The sequence below is a fragment of the Chiloscyllium plagiosum genome, chromosome 35, assembly GCF_004010195.1.
Source record: "Chiloscyllium plagiosum isolate BGI_BamShark_2017 chromosome 35, ASM401019v2, whole genome shotgun sequence".
NCBI lineage: Eukaryota > Metazoa > Chordata > Chondrichthyes > Orectolobiformes > Hemiscylliidae > Chiloscyllium > Chiloscyllium plagiosum.
The window spans coordinates 35,153,083-35,163,898 of NC_057744.1; positions in this window are offsets into that span (position 1 = coordinate 35,153,083).

Genomic DNA, 10,816 nt, shown 5'->3' on the forward strand with positions numbered 1-10,816 from the left:
AGTGCTGTGCAGCAGCAGTGCTAACCACTGAGCCACCGTGTCGCCGTTTAGATGGAGCAGAATTTGTAAGGAGCAACCAGGAGGGTTTTCTAGAGCAGTATGTAAATTGTCCAGCTAAGGAAGGGACCATACTGGAACTGGCGTTGGGGAATGAGCCCAGCCTGGTGGTTGAAGTTTCAGTAGGGGATTACTTTGGGAATACTGATCACAATTCCATAAGTTTTAGAATACTCATGGACAAAGGCAAGCGTGGTCCTAAAGGAAGAGTGCTAAACTGGGGGAGGGCCAACGATAGCAAAATCCAGGAGGAGCTGCAGAATGTGAAGCTGTTTGAGGGTAAATCCACATTTGATATGTGGGAGGCTTTTAAAGAGAGGTTGATTAGAATGCAGGAGAGACATGTTCCTGTGAAAAAGAAGAATAGAAATGGTAAGATTAGGAAAACATGGGTGACAGGTGAAATTGTGAGACTAGCTAAAAGGAAAAAGGAAGCATACATAAGGTCTTGGTGACTGAAAACCGACAAAGCATTGGAAGAATATCAGGAAAGTAGGACCAATCTGAAATGAAGAATTAAGAGGGCTAAAAGGGATCATAAAATGTCTTCAGCAAGCAGGGTTAGGGAAAATCCCAAAGCCTTTAATTCGTATATCAGGAGAAAGAGTGTGAGTAGAGAAAGGGTTGGCCCACACAGGACAAAGGAGGGATGTTATGCGTGGAGGCAGAGAAAATGGGTGAGATTCTTAATGAGCACTTTGCATCGGTATTTACTGAGGAGAGGGACACTGACGTTAGGGATAGATGTTTGATTACTCGAGGTCAAGTCGGCATAAGGAGGGAAGATGTATTGGGTATTCTAAAAGGCATTAAGGTGGACAAGTTCTCAGGTCCGGATTGAATCCAGCCCAGGTTACTGAGGGAAGCAAGAGGCCTTCACAAATATACTTGCAGCATCCTTGAACATGCTTGAAGTCCGGGATGACTGGAGAATTGCTAATGTTGTCCCCTTGTTTAAGAAGAGTAGCAGGGATAATCCAGGTAATTATAGACCAGTGAGTCTGACGTCAGTGGTAGGGAAGCTGCCGGAGAAGATACTGTGGGATAGGATCTATTTACATTTGGAAGAAAGTGAGCTTATCAATGATAGGTAACATGGTTTTTTGCAGGGAAGATTATACCTTTCAAACTTAATAGAATTCTTTGAGGAAGTGACAAAGTTGATCGATGTGGGACGGGCTGCAGATGTCAAATAAATGGACTGTGTTAAGACATTTGATAAGGTTTCCCATGGTAAGCTGATTAAGAAAGTGAAGTCACATGGGTTCCAGGGTGTACTAACTAGATGGATAGAGAACTGACTGGGCAACAGGAGACAGAGAGTGGTAGAGGAAGGGAGTTTCTCAAAATGAAGAACTGTGACCAGTGGTGTTCCACAGGGATCCGTGTTGGGATAACTGTTGTTTGTGATATACATCAATGATCTGGAGGAAGGCGTAGGTAGTCTGATTACCAAGTTTGCAGAATGATAGTAAAATTGGTGGAATAGCAGATCGTGAAAGGGACTGTCAGAAAATGCAGCAGAAGATAGGAGAGTTGCGCGTAGAAATGGCAGATGGATTTCAATCTGGGCAAATGCAGTGTGATGCATTTTGGAAGATCCAATTCATGAGTGAACTATATGGTGAATGGAAAAGCCCTGGGGAAAATTGATGTACAAAGAGATCTGGATGTTCAGGACCACTCTACCTTGAAGGCAGCAATGCAGGTCGATAGTGGTCAAGAAGGTGTATGGCATGCTTTCCTTCATTGGACGGCATTTTGAGTACAAGAGTTGGAAGGTCATGTTACAGTTGATTCAGACTTTTGTTCAGCCACATTTGAATTACTGCATACAGTTCTGGTCACTACATTACAAAAAGGATGTTGAAGCTATAGAGAAGGTGCAGAGGAGATTCACCAGGATGTTGCCTGGTATAGAGGATGCTAGCTATGAAGAGAGGTTGAGTAGATTAGGATTATTTCCAATAGAAAGATAGAGGTTGAGGGGTGGACCTGATTGAGGTGTACAAAATCATGATAGGTATAGACAGGGTGGATAGCAAGAAGCTTTTTTCCCAGAGTGGAGGATTAAATTTCTAGGGGTCATGAGTTCAAGGTGAGGGGGAAAAAGTTTAAGGGAAATACACTGGAAAGTTCTTTGCACAGAGAGTGGTGGGTGCCTGGAAAGCGTTGCCAGCAGAGGTGGTAGAGGCTGGCATGGTAGGGTCACTTAAGATGTATGTAGACAGATGCATGAATGGGCAGGGAACAGAGGGATACAGATTCTTCGAAAGTAGGCAATAGGTTTAGATAGAAGATCTGGATCAGCGCAGGCTTCGAGGGCCGAAGGGCCTGTTTCTGTGCTGTATTTTTCTTTGTTCTTTTTTCAGTCTCACTGAGCGGAATGGCTTACTTTTGCTTCTACATCATATTGCCCCACGGTCATTCTTCAAGAAGGGGCATTGTGGAACAGACCACGTCCCTCCTTAAAAATGAGGTTCCAATGTCCATCTATCCCAGACAGAGTGCCCCACATCATAGTCATGATCTGTGCCTTCACAATGTCAGCCTCGAAAGAGTGATGTGTTGGCAGAGGAGGTGATACAAAACCAAAAGGAGAACACTGAGGGGAATAACGGGTGTGATATGATAACATGCCTGTGTTATCTGAATGCAACAAAAATGAGGTGGATGGATTTCATTGAAGATCTTAGATAGGTTTATCTACAGCTAAACTATTACATAGAATGCAGAATAATCTATGGACACAGCTTGTACCGAGAGTATCATCATGCCTGAGGCCTAAAGTCACGAATCAACAATTAGATACAGTATTTAACTTATTTGTATGTTTAGCTTTTGAAGTGGCATCACTCAAGAAAGGCATTGCACAACATCCCTTTTCTTTCCAAACATAGGTTTGTATACTATACTGGATTCCCAAAATTAATGAAACAGAGACAAGGACTGAGAAATTTACATGTACAGAACTCTAAGACTCCATATCATATTTCAGCAGTTCGACAATATTCCACAACTTGTCATGGTGTCACTTTGTGGAGGTGAGGATTTCACCCTTGGCAACTTTGGGCCTGCAGGCATGTTGTCAGTGTGGCTCTTGTCGGCCCATTTGTTCCATCATGCTAGCTGTGCTGTTTCATGTTCACTGTGCACAGTTGGTGTATTGTACACTTCCACTATCTGGTTTCTGTGCCTCCTCGGCATTGCTTCATCAGGTGTTGGGATTTAACAAGGCTCATTGTGCACTTTAACTCTGCAGGTATCCATAATGGAAAGTGTGACTTTGACCCTTTGACCATTGAGGTAGTTATGCACTTGCACGCTTGTCTTGCAGCATCCCCATCCTCCCTTGTTTGTCAATAAATGTGTCCTGCATCTCAGCTGCTGACTTGGAAGGGTCATTCTCACTTACCTTGAGTTTCTGCTGGTGATGGTAATTCTATATCCAGAGGTGTGGCTCTGATGTGCATCATGGGGGCACAAAAATCTTGGTTCATTGTCCTGCATTTCAGCATGTGGTTTAACATGGAAAACCATTCGCTCAGCAAGACAGGTTGATCGAGGTGATGTAGTGAGGAAATCGCAAGGTCTGCATTACATTTGTCACATATCGTGCTGAAAGGTCTGCCATAAACTATGGCCCAAAATTAGAAATGATTTCTTCAGGTACACCAAACAAACTCGGTGTGTCACAGTGCCAAGATTGTGGCAGAGGTTGAAGTCATAACCCTGTGCTTTTACCAAAGGGAATTACTGTCTGGGTAATACACTTTTATAGTAAATTATTTCCAAAGATTAGTGATTGACTTCCATCATGAATTGTTATCAAACAAAGACGTATGAAATCACGTGACACCAAATACTGAAGCAAACATGTCCTTATTCTATGTTGGAATAACTGGATTGTGCTCAATGTGACAGTGAGGACAGCTGATGGAGCAGGAGCTGACAGAATCGAAATTAAAAGGACCAAATCCATACACATTGCATTCGGCTCCCATGAGTTAGTGACCTTTATATGGGTAGGACCTGTAGCCCAGCTGCCCCTCAGGATGGATATCCTTACCCACCTGAATTGCTCTTTACACTTCTGATGGTGGGCAGATCATGTTGTTCAGCACAGTGGCTCAGTGGTTAGCTCTGCTGCCTCACAGCACCAGAGACCCGGGTTCAATTCCCACCTCGGGCAACTGTCTGTGTGGAGTTTGCACATTTGCCCCATATGTGTGTGGGTTTCCTCCGGGTGCTCCGGTTTCCTCCCACAGTCCAAAGATGTGCAGGTTAGGTGAACTGGTGATGCTAAATTGCCCGTAGTGTTAAGGTGCATTAGTCAGAGGTGAATGTAGGGGAATGTGTCTGAGTGGGTTACTCTTCGGAGGGTCGGTGTGGACTTGTTGAGCTGAAGGGCCTGTTTCCACACTATAGTGAATCTAATCTAATCAGATCCCTACAAGGGGAAGAATTAAAAGACCATCCAATCTGGGCTAAAGGCAAAGATGACTGTGGGTTACTGCAAATGGAACCAGTGACATTTACAGGAACACTTTCCCCATCAGCCGGATCTCTATTGCAGGAATTCTCCCGATAATTCAAAGGTTAGAGGAACAGTGGATTCCGGATAAACCCACAGTACTGGCAGATCAGGCAGCCGAAAGATCTGCCTCTGATCACTCCTGCTGTGAGCCTCAGTATCTGCCAGCTCAACATTGGGACAACAAATCAAACTCTGCAAACAACGTAGAATGAATGTTCCAAAGAGGAGAAGTGGGAATGGATCAATAATGGATGGACACAGGCTATACAAAGATGGGGTTTAGAGACATCAAGGATCAAATTGACCAGTCTCACCCTCTGCCTTCATGCAATATCTGGCGCAACAGATCCACTCACGGAGGCATTTGGAGCCTGAACAGATGACAGCCCCATGCCAGTGCAGCTGGTGGGGACAAGGCTTTTGGGCAGCATGGTGGCTCAGTGGTTAGCACTGCTGCCTCACAGTGCCAGGGACCTGGGTTCGATTCTAGCCTCGGGTGACTATCTGTGGGGAGTTTGCACATTCTCCCTGTGTCTGTGTGGGTTTCCACCAGATGCTCCAGTTTCCTCCAACAATTCAAAGATGTGCAAGTTAGGTGGGGTTACCAAGCTAAATTGGCTATAGCATTCAGGGATTAATTAGAGGAAATGTAGAGTAATACAATAGGGGAATTGGTCTGTGTGGGATACTCTTCGGAGGGTCAATGTTAGGCTCAAGGGCCTGTTTTCACACTGTAAGAATTCGATGAAAAGATATGCTGAAGTGGTAGCAGGCCATGCCTCACTTGCCAGAAGGACGACCCCAAAGCCAAAGTGCAAGTTCTCCAACTGAAAGCACCGGCACCTCCAGGGGCATTCCAGCACCTGCAGGTTGATGATTTCTCACTCCCACGCTGTCAGGGTCACTTGGTCATCAAGTTTACCAAATGGGTGGAAGCTGCTCCCATGTGGAAGGCCACAGCTAACGTCCTGTGCGAGGATTATATAACATGGAGGAGGCTACCCACCAGCATTGATTCAGACCACGAAACCCACTTCACAGGAACAGTGTGTCTGAGGTTCGCTGCCTGTTGAGGATTGACTGGAATTTTCACTGTTGGAAAAGTATGGCATTGGAAAAATTCAGACTGTCAGGCAGCATCCGAGGAGCAAGAGAGTCGACATTATGGGCATAAGCCCTATCATCAGGAATGTAGGGGCGAAACGGGACTATGCGATAAATGAGGGTGGGTGGGGGAGTTGGGGCTGTGGGGAGGTAGCTGGGAAGGTGATAGGTGGATGCAGGTGGGGGGTGATGGTGATAGGTCAGTGGGGAGGATGGAGTGGATAGGTGGGAAGGCAGGTGGACAGGTGGGACTGGTCAAGAGGGTGGTGCCGAGTTGGAGGGTGGGATCTGGGTGAGGTGGGGGGATGGGACGGGGGGGAGTGGAGATTACGAACCTAGTGAAGTCTATGTTGGTGCCATGTGTTTGAAGGGTCTCAAGGCAGAAAATGAGGTGTTCTTCCTCCAGTTGCCACTGTCCCTATTATCCCAATCATTGGGGCAGATGGAAAGAATGACTCAGAGCCTGAAACAGTGACTGGCTAAATATCACCAGGCAAGAATGCCTTGGCCCTAGACTCTACCAATAGATCTGTGCAGAGCCAGGACTACCCCAAACAGAATGACAGGACTGAGACTATTTGAAACAGTGACAGTTAGACCAGTGTCCCCCCTCGATACAACAGACTGACAGAAAGATGACTTTCATCTTGTAAGTAATGCCCTTTTGCCTTACTGCCAAGCATGCAGATGCTGTAAGTTCTGCTTCCTCACATATACTGGCTGCCTGGATGGACCTGCCAGAGGGAGGTCACAAAATCATACTAGGCAAGTGGGTTCCTGTGGAAAAGATCTGCAAGGAGCCCTGAGGCACAAAGTGGTAAGGACCATGGTGCCGTTGATCACCCAGTCAGCTGTCAATGAAAGAAGGCCTGGATTCACGCTTCCAACATCAGACAGACATCCTACAGTACAGCAGAACCAGAAACTGACTGACCACCATGGTGTCTACAGTCATTTTTTAGTATTACATGTAAATATTTATGACAATATGTCTTATAAGAATTGAGTGATTCTCTTCGAAGGGTCTTAGTCGAAACAAAAGACGGGTTTGTGAGAAAATCTGTTATCGTTCTCTTTACCAATTCACTCATATGTGACCTACACTTACAATACCATGTTTCCACTCATTCATTCATAACTCTTTATTAACTCGCATTATGTTTACTGTATCGCGTTTCCATTCCCTCATATATAAAACTGCGTTTTTGTAATACATTTTACTCTGACAAGATAAATTAAACTAAACATCCCTTCCAACCCATGACCTCTTCTTTATACCTTTCAATTCTTATTGGCCCCATGCTGCAAGCAATATTTAGACCTGTTTCTGCATCAAAGACTATCCCTGAATAATTGTTAATACTGTAACCTACTCAGAACAATGCCAATCCTGGCCATTGTGTCTCCAAGACTCACACAAAGCTATAGAAAGATTAACCGTCTACCAGAACCTGAATAGGTTGCAGAACATTAAAAAGTCTACTCCACTAGCACATCCTTTTAAAATACTTACTAAAAAGGGTGCTACTTCCTTTAAGAAACTTACTGTAAAAACAATGCCTCATGAAGCTGCATGACTAAATGTGAAGAACAGTCAAAGACCAGCCATAGTAAATGAATTCTCATGGCCCAGATGTGGGAGATCAGATTAATACATACATAATTTCTCACTTATTTAGATCCAATAGGTCTAGTATTTTTATTAACATTACTAACTTTAAAGACATAAGGACTAACACCTCTTAATTATTTTGCTTCTGAGTCTAATCTAGATAATGTATGCACCAAGATGACATCCAAAGTGGAGAGTGAAGGTGGAGCTGGTGCTTAATAAATTGACGGAATGATTTGTTGTTGTTATGCAAGCTCAGATTGGACAGACATTCTAATCCTATCAGGAGTAACAGCTAGCATTTAGCAAGCCCTGAAACCATCTTCTGCTTCCCCAGGTCAGATGTCATACAAACTTGTGTATGATAGGCATAACTATATGATACCATAAAGTTAAAATTTTAAGGTACGTAAAAACCGTGTCTAAAAGAGACTACTGTAAAACTGTACTTTGGATTCCATTGCCGCCTCGAACTGTGGGACTGTGGATGTTCAAGAAAGAGGCTATTTTTGCCACTCACCAATCTCGGTAACTCTTGAACATGATTCCACATATCCTTGGGCACACACTTGTGAAGGGTTGCACTTAAGTAACCCATGTGTTAAAAATGCATAGGTCCATTAGACATAAGTCCCACTCTCCTGGTGACCAAGTAATTTACTAAGTTATCCACATCCAGAGACTGCCCCTTGGACCCTTACTATCCCTACAGTGCTGTCAAATGCAATGGGCCTTCACTGTAATGCTTGTTCATCCTCACAGGCTGTGCTTCCAGATCTCTAAGGTTTGTTCCCTCCAGCCAGCTCCACAAATATGAGAGACTGATGTTGTGTCTTTTACCAATCTCAGACCTATAGATTTTCTAGATTTTCTCTGAGAATTCCAGCCACTGAGTAGAACATGTCCTCCTGAAACCTGGAGAAACATTTCCCATCACTGCCATAAGGTGGGTTTAAGGATTGCAGCAATTGGACATCCCAAGTTCTGGATCATCCTCTCAACATATTGTTATCATTAATGTCCGCAAGAATAATCTGAAGCACATTGACTGTGTTGCTAATAGGTGTGTAGTTCTAAATGAATGAGGCAATCTCTAGTCACCAGCTTTGCCAAATGGTGGAGAGCTATACCGAGGTACAGTGAATGAAAAAAAAACACATCCCTTCAACGATGGAAAATGCTCCACAATTTTCACATCCGATGACCTTCCCAAGTTTTTAGAAATGCATGACCTAAACTGATAGAACACACACATCACATATTTTATAGTTTTCCTCTCAACTCCACTACTTAGAGGCATAAACCCAACACATGGTGCATGTGTGGAGGAAGTTCGCTAACCCAGGTGCCCTGTGGTTTTCAAGGCTTTGGTAAGCTTTCTGTGTGGCCTGCAGACAATCTACTGCATGGATACAGGTGCATCCTCCCTCGAGTCAACTGCTGGAGATGATGGGGGTCACTGACAGAGGGGAGATGGAGGAACCAGATATAGTGTGCTGTCCCCCACAATCATCACGCCAAGCTCTGTTAGTCCTCTTCCCTTTGGATGCAAGTGCCACTCTGTCTCATTAAGGGCTGGGCCTTCTTCATAGAATCTCTACAGTATGGAAGCAGGCCATTCGGCCCATTGAGTTAATACCAATCTTCCAAAGACCATCCCATCCAGACTCACCCCATCCCAGTAAGTTTGCATTTGCCATGGCTAATCCACTCAACCTACACATCCCTGTGCACAATGGGCAATTTGGCATGACCAATCCACCAAACCTGCACATCTTCAGATTGTGAGGAAACTGGAGCACCCAAGGAAACCCAGGCAGACACAGGAAAATGTGCAAACTCCTCACAGTTAGTCACCTAAGGGTGGAATCGAACCCGGACAACTGGTGTTGTGAAGCAGCAGTACTAACCACTAACATGTCACCCATGCCTAGTCACCCTTGCACCTTGGTATTGACGCTGAGTGCTAGGGGCAGAGAGACAGAGTTCAGCTCCAGCAGTAGATCTGACAGCCACTGAGCATAGCACTGGAACTGGGTCTCCAATACATCCATCACTCTTTTCATGGCAGGGGCCAAGAAACACCACAGCGATAAGAATGTGGTGTATCTTTATTGCATTATACTGAAACGCCTCTGTCAGACCTGGCTGACATTCCCCTGTCTGTCTCTGCAGGTTGTTTGTTTCAAATTTTCTTAGGTTTACAGGTTAATTTAAAATCTTTCGGCCTAGTAGGTTTCAACAGTGCCTGGCTGGCAGTGCTCATATTGAAAGAGTGTCTTTTCCCTTTCTTTACCTGCACTGTCAATGTGTTTAATAGCTGGTCTCAAAGCCATGACTTTCATAACATAGTTGGCAGCACACTGGGTTGTCAGGTCACTATCAGACACAGAACAGGAGAGAAGCTCACTTTTCAACTCTGTCCTTGTGTTTTCTTAAAAAGGAAACTGCGATATTTATCTTGTCCATACTGCTACCTTTTCTCTCATCAAGTTCACATTCTGAGAGATTACAGTTCAGTTTGTAATGCATTCCCCCTCCTTTAGCTTTATCCTTTGAAGCTTCCTTGATACCTGTCATGTATGATATTTCAGTATATGTCTCTACTGTCAGCTACTGGATTAACATCTGCAGTTACTTTGGCAGTATCAGTCTTCTTTCAAAGGAAATATGTTGGAATTAAAGTTTGAAAGACGTAGGTGATCCTTGGTCATGACACAATGAGAAAAGAAAACATTAGTCAAAGGAGGCACACAATAGCTTCTGCAAGACACGTGTTTGACTTTCTGTACATTTATAATGTCACTCAATGGTTTACTGGGATACTGCTGTTTCTCTATCATCAGAAATAGCTTCAGTCTCTGCCATTGGTTCCAATGCGCATTTCTCAAAGGAGCGAAGGATCTTAATGTTTCGTTTCCCTCCACCGATCATAACTCCCTATGCATGGTTGTGAGTGAGCTTGTCCTGCCTTGAGGTACAGCAAAAGAGTGAATGTGATGGCTTTGGGTTCAGGAGCACTTTGTGAGCATGCATAACCATGCCTGGTGCTGTGCCTTCGCCAGTGAGTGAGCAGGGTCTTAGCGCAGCAATGTGAGAGCATGCCCAGTCTTGGTCAGAGCATGCCCTGTACAGATGAGAGGAAGCACTGCTCGGGAAAGCCCAGCTTGGAATGTCTGCAGGCCCATGGCTTAAGGAAAGACTGCCATGTTTTTCTTTTTTAACTTTATTTCTTTATTTTTCCACTAATATACTGAGAAGACTGTAGTCCTGAACCGTTTAATTTATGTCTTTGTTTTTGTAGTACTGTAACTAAGATGTTATACCTGGGTATTTTGAAATGAAGATGGTGCCATGAGGGGAGACATTATATACTTTTCACTGTACTCTTGTACCCTGTATTTGAGCAGACATGAAGTTTGTAAGTAAAGCTAAATCCAAAAAAAATCTAATCTAAAGGAAGTACAGTTCTCAGGAAGAATTCGCGCTTTGAGAGAATGAGACGT